This window comes from Psammomys obesus, unplaced genomic scaffold, assembly GCF_907164565.1.
Source record: "Psammomys obesus unplaced genomic scaffold, mPsaObe1.curated_primary_1811, whole genome shotgun sequence".
NCBI classification, from domain to species: Eukaryota; Metazoa; Chordata; class Mammalia; order Rodentia; family Muridae; genus Psammomys; species Psammomys obesus.
Window position 1 is genome coordinate 812,772 of NW_026591872.1, and position 12,264 is coordinate 825,035.

The 12,264-nt window shown below is 40.3% G+C and overlaps 1 pseudogene; it reads right to left on the reverse strand.

The window, feature by feature from the left end:
* The window catches only part of LOC129680508 (60S ribosomal protein L7-like), a 9,680-nt pseudogene extending 2,394 nt beyond the window's left edge, over positions 1-7,286 (reverse strand).
* Between the last annotated feature and the right edge of the window lie 4,978 nt (positions 7,287-12,264).

Below are 12,264 nucleotides of genomic sequence, written 5' to 3' on the forward strand. Positions count from 1 at the left end.
CTTTCTCCACAACCTCTCCAGCATGTGTTGTCCCTTGAGTTTTTCATTTTGGCCATTCTGATGGGTGTAAGGTGATATCTCAGGGTCGTTTTGATTTGCATTTCCCTGCCCATCTGTCTTTCTAAACGAGGATTGATAATCTTACCCCATGTCCGCTCTCTTGATTATCATTTTTAGGTGTATAGATTTCATTATGTTTATCATATCTTATAGGTGTATATAAGTGAGTATATACCGGGTTTGTCTTTCTCCTTCTGGGATATTTCACTCAGGATGATCTTTTCTAGATCCCACCATTTGCCTGCAAATTTCATGATTTCCTCCTTTTTGATTGCTGAGTAGTATTCCATTGTGTAATAATACCACAATTTCTGTACCCATTCCTCCGTTGATGGACATCTGGGTTGTTTCCAGGTTCTGGCTATTACAAATAATGCTGCTATAAACATGGTTGAGCAAATATCCCTTTTGTGTACTTGAGCAAACTTTGGGTATATACCTAGCAGTGGTATAACTGGGTCTTCAGGAAGCACTATTCCTAATTGTCTTAGAAAGCGCCATATAGATTTCCAGAGTGGTTGTATCAGTTTACATTCCCACCAGCAGTGGAGGAGGGTTCCCCTTTCTCCACAACCTCTCCAGCATGTGTTGTCCCTTGAGTTTTTCATCTTGGCCATTCTGATGGGTGTAAGGTGATATCTCAGGGTTGTTTTGATTTGCATTTCCCTGATGGCTAATGAGGATGAGCATTTCTTTAAGTGTTTCTCTGCCATTCAGTATTCCTCTACAGAGAATTCTCTGTTTAGCTCTGCTCCCCATTTTTTAAGTGGATTACTTGGTTTGCTGCTTTTCAGCTTCTTTAGTTCTTTGTATATACTCGATATTAGTCCCCTGTCAGATAAAGGGTTAGTGAAGATTCTTTCCCAATCTGTAGGCAGGCGTTTTGTTTTGATGGCAGTGTCCTTTGCTTTACAGAAGCTTTTCAGTTTCATGAGGTCCCATTTATTGATTGTTGCTCTTAGAGCCTGTGCTGTTGGTGTTCTGTTCAGGAAGTTGTCTCCTGTGCCAATGAGTTCTAGGCTGTTCCCCACTTTTTCTTCTAACAGATTTAGAGTATCTGGTTTTATGTTGAGGTCTTTGATCCACTTGGACTTTAGTTTTGTGCAGGGTGATAAATATAGATCTATTTTCATTTTTCTGCATGTGGACATCCAGTTGGACCAGCACCATTTGTTGAAGATGCTGTCTTTTTTCCATTGAATGGTTTTGGCTGCTTTGTCAAAAATCGAATATTCATAGGTGTGTGGGTTTATTTTTGGGTCTTCTATGCCAATACCATGCAGTTTTTATTACTATTGCTCTGTAGTACAACTTGAGATCGGGGATAGAGATACCTCCAGATGATCTGTTGTTGTACTGGATTGTTTTGGAGATTCTGGGTTTTTTGTTTCTCCATATGAAGCTGAGAATCTTTTTTTCAAGGTCTGTAAAGAATTGAGTTGGTATTTTGATGGGAATTGCATTGAATCTGTAGATTGCTTTTGGCAGGATGGCCATTTTCACAATGTTAATCCTACCAATCCATGAGCACGGGAGATCTTTCCATCTTCTGAGATCTTCTTCAATTTCTTTCTTCAGAGACTTGAAGTTTTTCTCAAACAGGTCTTTCACTTGCTTGGTTAGTGTCACCCCAAGATACTTTATGTTATTAGTGGCTATCGTGAAGGGTGTTGTTTCCCTAATTTCTTTCTCGGCCCTTTTGTCTTTGGTATACAGGAGGGCTTCTGTTTTTTTTGAGTTGATTTTGTATCCTGCCACTTTGCTGAAGGTCTTTATCAGCTGGAGGAGTTCTCTGGTTGAATTTTTGGGGTCGCTCATATATACTATCGTATCATCTGCAAATAGTGACACTTTGACCTCTTCCTTTCCGATTTGTATCCCCTTGATCTCCTTTCGTTGTCTTATTGCTCTGTCTAGGACTTCAAGTACTATGTTGAAGAGGTATGGAGAGAGTGGGCAGCCTTGTCTTGTCCCTGATTTCAGTGGGATTGATTTAAGTTTCTCTCCATTGAGTTTGATGTTGGCTATAGGCTTGCTGTATATTGCCTTTACTATGTTTAGATATGTGCCTTGTATTCCTGATCTCTCCAAGACTTTAAACATGAATGGGTGTTGGACTTTGTCAAATGCTTTTTCAGCATCTAAGGAGATGATCATGTGGTTTTTCTCCTTCAGTTTGTTTATGTGGTGGATTACATTGATGGATTTCCATATGTTGAATCATCCTTGCATGCCTGGGATGAAGCCTACTTGGTCGTGGTGGATGATATCTTTGATGTGTTCTTGGATTCGGTTTGCAAGTATTTTATTGAGTATTTTTGCGTCAATGTTCATAAGAGAGATAGGTCTGAAGTTCTCTTTTTTTGTTGGGTCTTTGTGTGGTTTAGGTATCAGGGTGACTGTTGCTTCATAGAATGAGTTTGGTAATGTACCTTCTGTTTCTATTTTGTGGAATAGTTTGAGGAGAATTGGTGTGAGCACTTCTTTGAAGGTCTTGTAGAATTCCGCGCTGAAACCATCAAGCCCAGGGCTTTTTTTGGAGGGGAGACTGTGAATGACTGCTTCAATTTCCTTGGGGGATATAGGGCTGTTCAGTCTTCCTACCTGATCTTGACTTAATGTTGGAAGATGGAATCTATCAAGAAAATTGTCCATTTCATTTAGATTTTCAAATTTTGTGACATATAGGCTTTTGTAGTATGACCTAATGATTGTTTGAATTTCCTCTGTGTCTGTAGTTATGTCACCCTTTTCATCTCTGATTTTGTTGATTTGGATAGATTCTCTCTGCTTTTTAGTTAGTTTGGCTAAGGGTTTTTCTATCTTGTTGATTTTCTCAAAGAACCAGCTTTTTGTTTCATTGATTCTTTGAATAGTTTTATTTGTTTCTAATTGATTGATTTCAGCCCTGAGTTTGATTATTTCCAGCCTTCTACTCCTCTTGGGAGTATCTGCTTCTTTTTTTTCTAGGGTTTTCATTTGGGCCATTAAGTTGTTTGTATGTGATGTTACGAATTTCTTCTTGCAGGCACTTAGTGCTATAAATTTTCTCCTGAGCACTGCCTTCCATGTGTCCCATAAATTTGGGTATGTTGTGCCTTCATTTTCATTGAATTCTAGGAAGTCTTTAATTTCTTTCTTTATTTCTTCCTTAACCCAGCTGTCGTTGAGTAACAGGTTGTTCAGTTTCCATGTGCGTGTAGGCTGTTTGTTATTTCTGTTGTTGTTGAGGTCCAGCTTAAGTCCATGGTGGTCAGATAGGATACAAGGGATTATTTCAATCTTTTTGTATCTGTTGAGGCTTTCTTTATGACCAACTATATGGTCTATTTTGGAGAAGGTTCCAGGCGGTGCTGAAAAGAAGGTATACTCTTTTGAGTTTGGATGAAAAGATCTGTAGACGTCTATTAGGTCCATTTGATTTAGGGTCTCTGTAAGTGTTTTTATTTCCCTATTTGTTTTCTGTCTAGTTGATCTGTCCCTTGGTGAGAGTGGAGTGTTGAAGTCTCCCACTATTAGGGTTTTAGGATCAATGTGTGATTTAAGCTTTAATATTGTTTCATTTACGAATGTAGGTGCTCTTGTATTTGGGGCATAGATATTCAAAATTGTGATGTCCTCTTGGTAGATTTTTCCTTTGATGAGAATATAGTGGCCGTCCCTATCTTTTTTGATTAACTTGGGTTGAAAGTCTATTTTATTAGATATTAGGATGGCTACTCCCGCTTGTTTTCTGGAACCATTTGCTTGAAAGACATTTTTCCAGCCCTTTACTCTGAGGTAGTGTTTATCTTTGTTGCATAGGTGTGTTTCTTGGATGCAACAGAATGATGGATCCTGTTTCCGCAATCATTCTGTTAGTCTGTGTCTTTTAATTGGGGAGTTGAGTCCGTTGATGTTGATAGAAACTAGTGACCAACAATTGTTACTTATTTTAGATGTGGTGTTGGTGGTGTCACTGAGTTTCATTGCTTGTCTTCTTTTGTGTTTTGTTTTTTGTTTTTGTTTTTTTTGTTGTGTAGTTATCTATTTCCTCTGTTTCCTTAGATGTAGTTGTTTTCTTTGGTTTGGAGTTTCCCTTCTAGTAACTTCTGTAGAGCTGGGTTACTATGTAGATATTGTTTAAATTTGGTTTTGTCTTGGAATATCTTGAATTCTCCGTCTATGTTGATTGAAAGTTTTGCTGGGTATAGTAGTCTGGGTTGGAATCTGTGGTCCCTTAAGGACTGTATGATTTCTGTCCAGGCCCTTCTGGCTTTCATAGTTTCTGTTGAGAAATCTGGTGTGATTCTGATAGGTCTACCTTCATATGTTACTTGGCCTTTTTCCCTTGCTGCTTTTAGAATTTTTTCATTGTTTTGTAGGTTCAGTGTTTTGACTATGATGTGATGTGAAGAATTTCTTTTCTGGTCTAGTCTACTTGGTGTTCTGTAGGCCTCTTGTATGTTTATGGCCATCTCCTTCTTTAAGTTGGGAAAGTTTTCTTCTATAATTTTCTTGAAAATATTTTCTGGACCTTTGAGCCTGATGTCTTCTTTTTCTTCTACTCCTATTATTCTTAGGTTTTGTCTTTTCATGGTGTCCTTGATTTCTTGGATGTTTTGTGTTTGGAACTTTTCTGATTTTATTTTTTCTTTGAGAGACGTGTCAATTTCTGCAAGTGTATCTTTGGCTCCTGAGATTCTTTCTTCCATCTCTTGTATTCTGTTGGTGATGCTTACCTTTGTAGTGCCTGATCTTTTCTCTTTGTTCTCCAGCTCCTGGTTTTTCTCTATTTGTGTTTTCTTTATTGATTCTAATTCTGTTTTCATGTCTTGCACCATTTTCTTCATCTGTTTGATTGTGGACTCCTGCTTTTCAATGATAGCTTCTATTTTTTTTTTTGTCTGTTTCCTCTCTATGTATCACTAATTGTGCCTCTACTTCTTTGGGTATAATTGCCTGTATTTCTATGAGAGCTTTGTTTATTTCTTCTTTATTTGCCTTCATTTGTGTGGACATTTCTTTGAGAGCTTTGTGCATTTCTTCTCTGTTTGCCTCAATTTTCGTGGTCATTTCTCTGAGAGCACGATTTGTTTCCTCTTGGTTAGTCTCAATTTCTTTGGTTATTTCTCTGAGGGCTTTGTTCATTTCATCTCTATGGGCCTCTAATAGCTGGAGAAACATAGTTTTGAGGTCGTTTTCTTGTGTATCTAGTGAATTGAAGTGTCCATTGTTTTGTGGGGTTGTTGGCGAGGTCATTATGTCCTGATTTTTGTTGGGAGTGTTCTTTCGTCTGCCTCTAGCCATCTGGTTATTTATAATCCTCACTGGTTGTTCTTCAGGATTGTAGTTTGGGCTATGATCTTCTATTTATGTTTTCTGGACTGTTTTTTCAGGAAGATGAGAGAAGTTCACTGCTTTGGGAGTGTGCACTGTGTTTTCAGTTTTGCCTAAGTAAAGAATGTGACGCTGGCGCTATTCGGGTGCGCTTTTAGCGGGCGCAGTGTGAATGCGCGGATTCTCTGACTATTGCAGTGGCCTGCAAGCCACTATTACGCAGTTCTGACTGAGATCCAGGGATTGTTTGCCTGGATTACCCTGGTGGACTCGCAAGGCAGAGGCTTCAATGTTGGGGTCACTATCCCAAGAATCCCTCTGATGCCCACACTAGGGCGTGGCAGGGATCTCGTCTGGTTGCTTCTGTGGAGAGGCCCTAGGTCTGGGGCAATCTCTCCCTAGAAGGCTCACTCACTCTCTTGCAGGACCAGTTGGAATGCACAGGGGTTCCCCTTGCTCACTACTCTCTGTTTTGGTCCTGCTGCGGAAGTGCACGGGTAGGCTAACAGTCAGCTCTGTGACACTGTGGCCGCAAGACTCGGTGTCCACCTTTCCTGTGTGCTGCCTCTTTGTCGTCTCCCTCTGCCAGGAGGGGTTATGTTGACTGGTCCCTGGGTGGCGCAGGAAAGAGTTAGGATGAGTGTACTCAATCCCAGATCCCGGGCCCAGATCTCTCTGCCAGAAGCAGCCTAGCGGTAGAATCTATGTTTGCTGATCCCAAGACAGTACCAGGTAGGGTTGAGTGTCCTCAGATGAAGAGCTTGGGTTTCTCTGCTAGGGGTCACTGGGTGAGCTGGACAGAGGGTGCTGTGTCCTTAGCAGGCTGCCTCTCTGTCCTTCCCCTCTGACCTTCTCCTCTGCTTGGGCAAGCTTATGAAGGTGCTCTCAGGGGAGTGCCAGCAGGGGTTGGGGCTTCTCAGTCAGATCCTGAGCCTTGAGCCGGAGTTTCTCTGCCAGGGTTTGGGGGGGGGCGCCGGTGATAGAACTTGCTGCTAGACCTTATTGCACTGGACCCAGGAGAATCTCAGGACGTGTAGAATGACCACAGTCCCAGATCCCGAGCTGTAGTTTGTTTGCTAGGAGCGGCCGGCAGCACTGGAGTTCTGGCACTGTGAAGCCACTGTGTGCCTCTTTATCCTTCTGCTTTGCTGCGTCAGGTTATGGCGGTGTTTGGGGGAGTGCCCGAGAGGATTGGGTTTTCTCAGCCCCGATCTCGGGTTGGGGTACAGACAATGTGGTCTGTGGCAGATTCTGCTGGCCGCCCCCTGCCTCCTCTGAAGAGGGAGTAGGGATTTTGCGCTGGGCGAGCAGCTGCACAGCTGTAATCCGTGCGCGGCAGGAGCTCAGTTGTGATGGCGGCGGGTACCTGAGGTCCGAGAGACCTTCCAGGGAAAGACTGGGTGACCAGTGACCAGTCTGGCAACTTTGCTTCCCCGTGGGGTTTTTTTGGCGACTGGCACTCTCAGCCTCAAGCACCCTTGTGCCCACCAATCAGCCTGGGAAAGTGATCTGCACAAGCAGGCTTGCGGCACCAGCCCGGAGACCCAAAGCCCACCTTAGCTGGGTTCTCTTTTGGGTTCTGGCTGGGCAGCCGAGAGTGGACCCGACCGCTTCCCACGCCGTGGGAGCCTCCCCTCACTTGGGAAACACTATCGATCGCTGTTGTTTTAGGGTCCAGGGTTCAGTCTGCTGGTCGCTGCACAAAATGTGTTGTCCCATTTCTCAGACACGGTGTTCTCCCGGTGCTGCCATCTTGGTCCTCCCTCCCTTCTTGGCTTTCTAAGTGTCTTCAGGGCAAAGCTATTCCGCAGGCACTTCACCTTCAACTCTGCGAAATCCCTTCACTTTTTCTTAAGGGTCTCTGGCACAGCAGGAATCTTCTTTTTCTCCTCTGGTATGGACTCCATGATTCCATCCAGAAAAAAAGAGGCCACAATTTTATTTTAATCATTATTTTTAATGATTTTTCCTAAACACTGAATTGTGACAAATGGGCATGTTGATGATCACTGTTAATGAATCATACATTAAATATCTTGGGACTTATTTGTAATATTTATTATTTTCATAGTAACATATTTCAAGGTTATATATTTCAAGGTTAATGTTTCTTAATATTGACTTCAGTGCCCTTTTCCAGTGTACATCACAACTGACAAAAACCAAAACAAAATCTTTGGTACACAAATTAAAGACCTTATGAAGAGGTGCTGGGCCTTCTTAAATTTTGGCTGGTGGTGAGAATTTTGTGGTCATTGTGGAAAAGATTTTGACAATAGAGAAAAAAATACACAATCACTATACAATTTAGCAGTTCCACACATGTGCATTTATTTTAGAGAAATAAAAACTTATGTTCTTACAAAAACCTGTCCAAAAATGTTAAAGCAGCTCTATCCAAGATGGCTCCAAATGGGAAACAACCAGTTCAATAAGTAGATGATTAAACAAACTTCAGTACTTGAATGTCTTGCAATACCACTCACCAGAAAAATGTAATCCATTATTAATAGAGATAGCATGTTGGGTAGAACTAAAAGAATTTTACTATAAAGGTAGTTTCCAAAGGCTGCTTGCTATGTGATTCTAAAAGTATAATGTTCTTGAAATGACTAAGGAAATGGAGAAAAGATTAGTGGTTTTCAGGAATGAAAGAGTGGGTGGAGATGCATGTGTTTAGTTTGGCAATGTGTAGCTCCTTATGATAGACCCATTCTGCATCTTGACTGTGTTGATGTCAACATCTTGGTTGTGTTGATGTCAACATCTTGGCTGTGATATTACACTATGGTACTGCAGTGAACTATTACACTAGTTAGCTTTTCTCATTGCAGTGACCAAATACCCGAAAAGAAGCAAGTTAAAGAGAAAGGGTTTATTTTGGCTCACAGTTTGAGAAGACATAATACATTGTGGCAGGGAACATTGAATTTGCAGACAGGAAGCAGAGAGAAAATTGGATGTAACTCTAGGAGAAGAAACTTCTTTTTTTTTTTTTTCCAGAAGACCAGCTTTGACTTATTTTACTTTATTTTATATGCATTAGTGTGAAGGTGTCAGATCCCAGGGGGTTGGAGTTAAAAACAGTTGTGAACTGCCATGTGGGTGCTGGGAATACGAACCCAGGTCCTTTGGAAGTGCAGACAGTGCTCTTAACCACTGAGCCATCTCTCCAGCTCATAGGAGAAGAAACTTTAGCCATCAGCTGGGAGCCAAATTTTGAAACATTAAGCAATGAAACATTTTGTGTTCAAACCAAAATAGCTATCTTTGGAGAAACTGGGAGAATGGTACATGATTTCTTATTGTATTATTCTGTAAACCTGTATGAAAATCTACAGTCAATCCAAAGCTTTCCTCTTTAAAATTAAACAAAAGGTTAAAAATTAAAAACAAGCAAACATTTGTGTGTGTGTGTGTGTGTGTGTGTGTGTGTGTGTGTGTGGCAATAATACAGTTCAGTGGGTAAAGGCACTTGTCAACAAATCTGACAACCTGAGTTCAATTCCTTGGAACCAGTATGGTGAAAGGAGAGAAGCAGCTCCCTTCTCTTACAGTTGTCCCCTGACCTCTGTAATTGTGCTGTGGCAGTAGTGTGTGTGTGTGTATATGTTTGCACTCACATACACAAATAAAATACAATGAAAATTTAAATTACAAAATTTTGTGTGTCGTGTATGTATGTGTGCAAGGGTCCTCTGTTGTTCACTGTGTTATCCGTGTTTTGGGTAGGCTGGTCAGTAAGTTTCAGTGATCTTCCTATCCTTGCTCCTAAATCCCCAGCACTGGAGCTACAGGTTTGAATGGCCACGTGTGGCTTTTATGTGGGTGCTGTGGGTGGCGACTAAGGTTCTCATGCTTGCATAGTAAGAGTTTTTACCCTACCACTGACCATCTGTCTCAAAATTTTTATTCTTATAGCATGGAACTTAAAGATCAAAACTCAAAAAAACTGTGGAGATATGTGTGTGTGCGTATACCATTCTAGTGCCAAGAGTCTATATATCAGTGGTTCTGTCTGACTATAGAAAATATATCTGCTGGCAGCATCCATATCTGATAGTAATTGCCTTTCTACATCATGTTCCATAGACACTGTGGATGCCCAGTGATGTTTATTATAGGAATTTTTGCAAGTAGCTTATTCTGTGTTCTCTAAGTCATTTTGTCATTAATGTGCTTGGTTTTACAAGCTTCTTGGCAATAAAGTGACTTGTGCTTGTTTTGCCAAGGGGTCTAATAACTTTGAATGATACCCTTCTAGCTCTAGTATCATTTCTGCCTTAGTCACAATATACATCAGTTTCACAAAGCAAAGAATTGCTTCATGCTTGCTCTCAAAAAGTTCTGGTGGTTTACTACAGGGGTAATTGCTTCTTGGTTAATAATTATGTAAAAATATTGATAATTTCATGCTATAATTTGATGAAGTTTATTACAAATGCCATGGTAGACACTGAAGGACATGGGTGTCAAGACTAATAAAATAAAATAAAATCATCAGATATTTATTTTCTTATTTGCATTTTTATTGCATGCATGATATTTTCAAACACACACAGAGGCTTATTTGTCTCAGCATGTACTGATGTCATGTACTGATTCCCTTTTTGTATTTTTCCTGGAGACAGGGTCATTATTTATGCTAATGGTGTTTGATCAGTTTAGTTTTCTTTATTCATATCTTAAATTAAATCAGCCACATTTGGGTGGTCAGGTAGAATAGTATCCAGTACAAATACAAACAGTATAATAATCACAAAACACATGCAAATTTAGCATAAACATGAACACACAAATGGCAAAATATGTTACCAAAGGTGAATTGTACCCATTGTCCCCTGATTTACCCTTTAAGGATGTTAAGTATATAAGGCAATTGCTGTGAAAAATCATAATTAGCTTTAAATTGCTTTCTTCCTTTTTTCTTTTGGTGGTACCAAAGAATGAACCCAAGCATGAAATCATGCATGCTAGGCAAGTACTCTACCACTGAGCTGTAATTTCCAGCTCTTTAACACAGCATTTTAAATACATGGAAAATATATGAATAATTGATCTTGTTGGTGCTTCTCTTTCTACTTATTAAATTTCTTGGGTGATTAGTGGCCCTCCATGATTTACCTTGACACACATTACCTAATGGGAAGGTACATGCTAAATATTGTATTCACTTATTAATCACCAAGGCTTGATTCAATTTTAGATAGTTGTATTTGATTGAATTTGATCATTGATTTTCTACTTTGAATAGGAAATTGTGACAAAACATCTACCTTTTGCTAATAAGGAAGGAGGTATGGTATCTTTTACAGTAGAGTCACAGGGGAACAAACCTGTCTAGCTACAAAGTACATTTTTCAGTCTCTCTTGTAATGTGGTATGTCCTGGTGATTGATGTAATATGAGCAAGAATATTGTTGTGCTCATGCTCCTTTTGGTACAGTCCTTTAAACTTTATATGCATGTTCCTTTATGTATGTCTTTTCTCTCTTCTTGCTAGTTAGAGACATGGGAATGCCAATAGTATAGTTTCATTTAGGTAGGTGAGACTTTTGCTCTAGAAGAGAGAACAGAAATGACATGGAGTAAATCTCAACTCTGGAGTGACTGAATTCATGGAATAGGTCATTTGTATATCCCAGACTCTCATTTGGAGAGAAATTTCATTGTTACTTGACTCATTGTACTGTTGGATCTTTATATTAAATGGCTTATATCTTTGACTGCAAACAAAAGAAAATTCTGGATGTTTGAAAGCCCTGGTTGATAGGTTGTGGGAAACGAGTGGGTCTTGGTGGTGTGGGCTAAGTGTGAAGGAAAAGGGAGATAGAAGTTAGTGCAGCTCTACTTGCTTTGGTAGACTGGGCATAAGTGAGTGCCATTTCATTTCCAAGGCTTATTTGCATAGCTAGGGCAGATAAGAAGCAAAGAATGAGCTTAGTCATGAGTCATGCAGAAATGTATTTTTCCTGTTAGGGCTGAGGAGTTGGTGATACTCAGGCATCTAGTTCACAATTAGAAAGAAATTTCATCAAGGGAGAGCTGCATTAACCTATGTCATTTCTGGGTTATTTGTTGCCAAGATCCTAAAAAGTAAAAATTATAAGGTAAATAATGTGTAAATGGGATTCTTATTAATGTTCTACCTCGGTCATGAGTAGTATTAAGAAAAGTGGTGGAGCTGGGCGTGGTGGTACACACCTTTGATCTCAGCACTCAGGGAGTCAGAGAAAGGAAGGATCTCTGTGAGTTTGAGGCAAGCCTGGTCTACAAAGTGAGGCCAGGACAGCCAGGGCTTGTTACATAGAGAAACCCTTTTTTGAAAACCAAAAACCAAACCAACCAACCAACCAACCAACCAACCAAACAAACAAACAAACAAACAAACAAAAAACTGTGGTGGAAGTGAGCCTGTGAGTTGGGCTCCATTAGTGGCTTTAGCTATAAAGAGTTGGAAATAAAAGAAGTTAGAGCATAATCTCATTTGTTTTATAATTTGAGCCTTTGCTGATCTAATGTTTCACCCATTGCCAAACGCACACAGAAAACTGTTCCTTTTGAAAGCATTCTTTTTTTTAAAACCTACTTTATTTGGGTTCCTTATGTCTCTCCCTTCTCCACCCCAGTCCCTTCCAACACCCCAACACCAGGTAGGAGAGAAAGAAGGTTAATAGGGACTGCGGATGTGGACCTTTTTAGAAATAGTTCCTTGGGATGAATCCACTCTTTGTCATCTGGATACCAGCAGTCCAGTCAAACATCAAACCAGCAATCCAGAAATAGCAAAAGCAGCAACAAGGTCCAGCAACAGCAGAAGCAGGGTTCAGCAGCAGCGGCACGATTCAGCAGAAGAGGCCTGAAGAGTTCTCTGGGGCTTTTCTC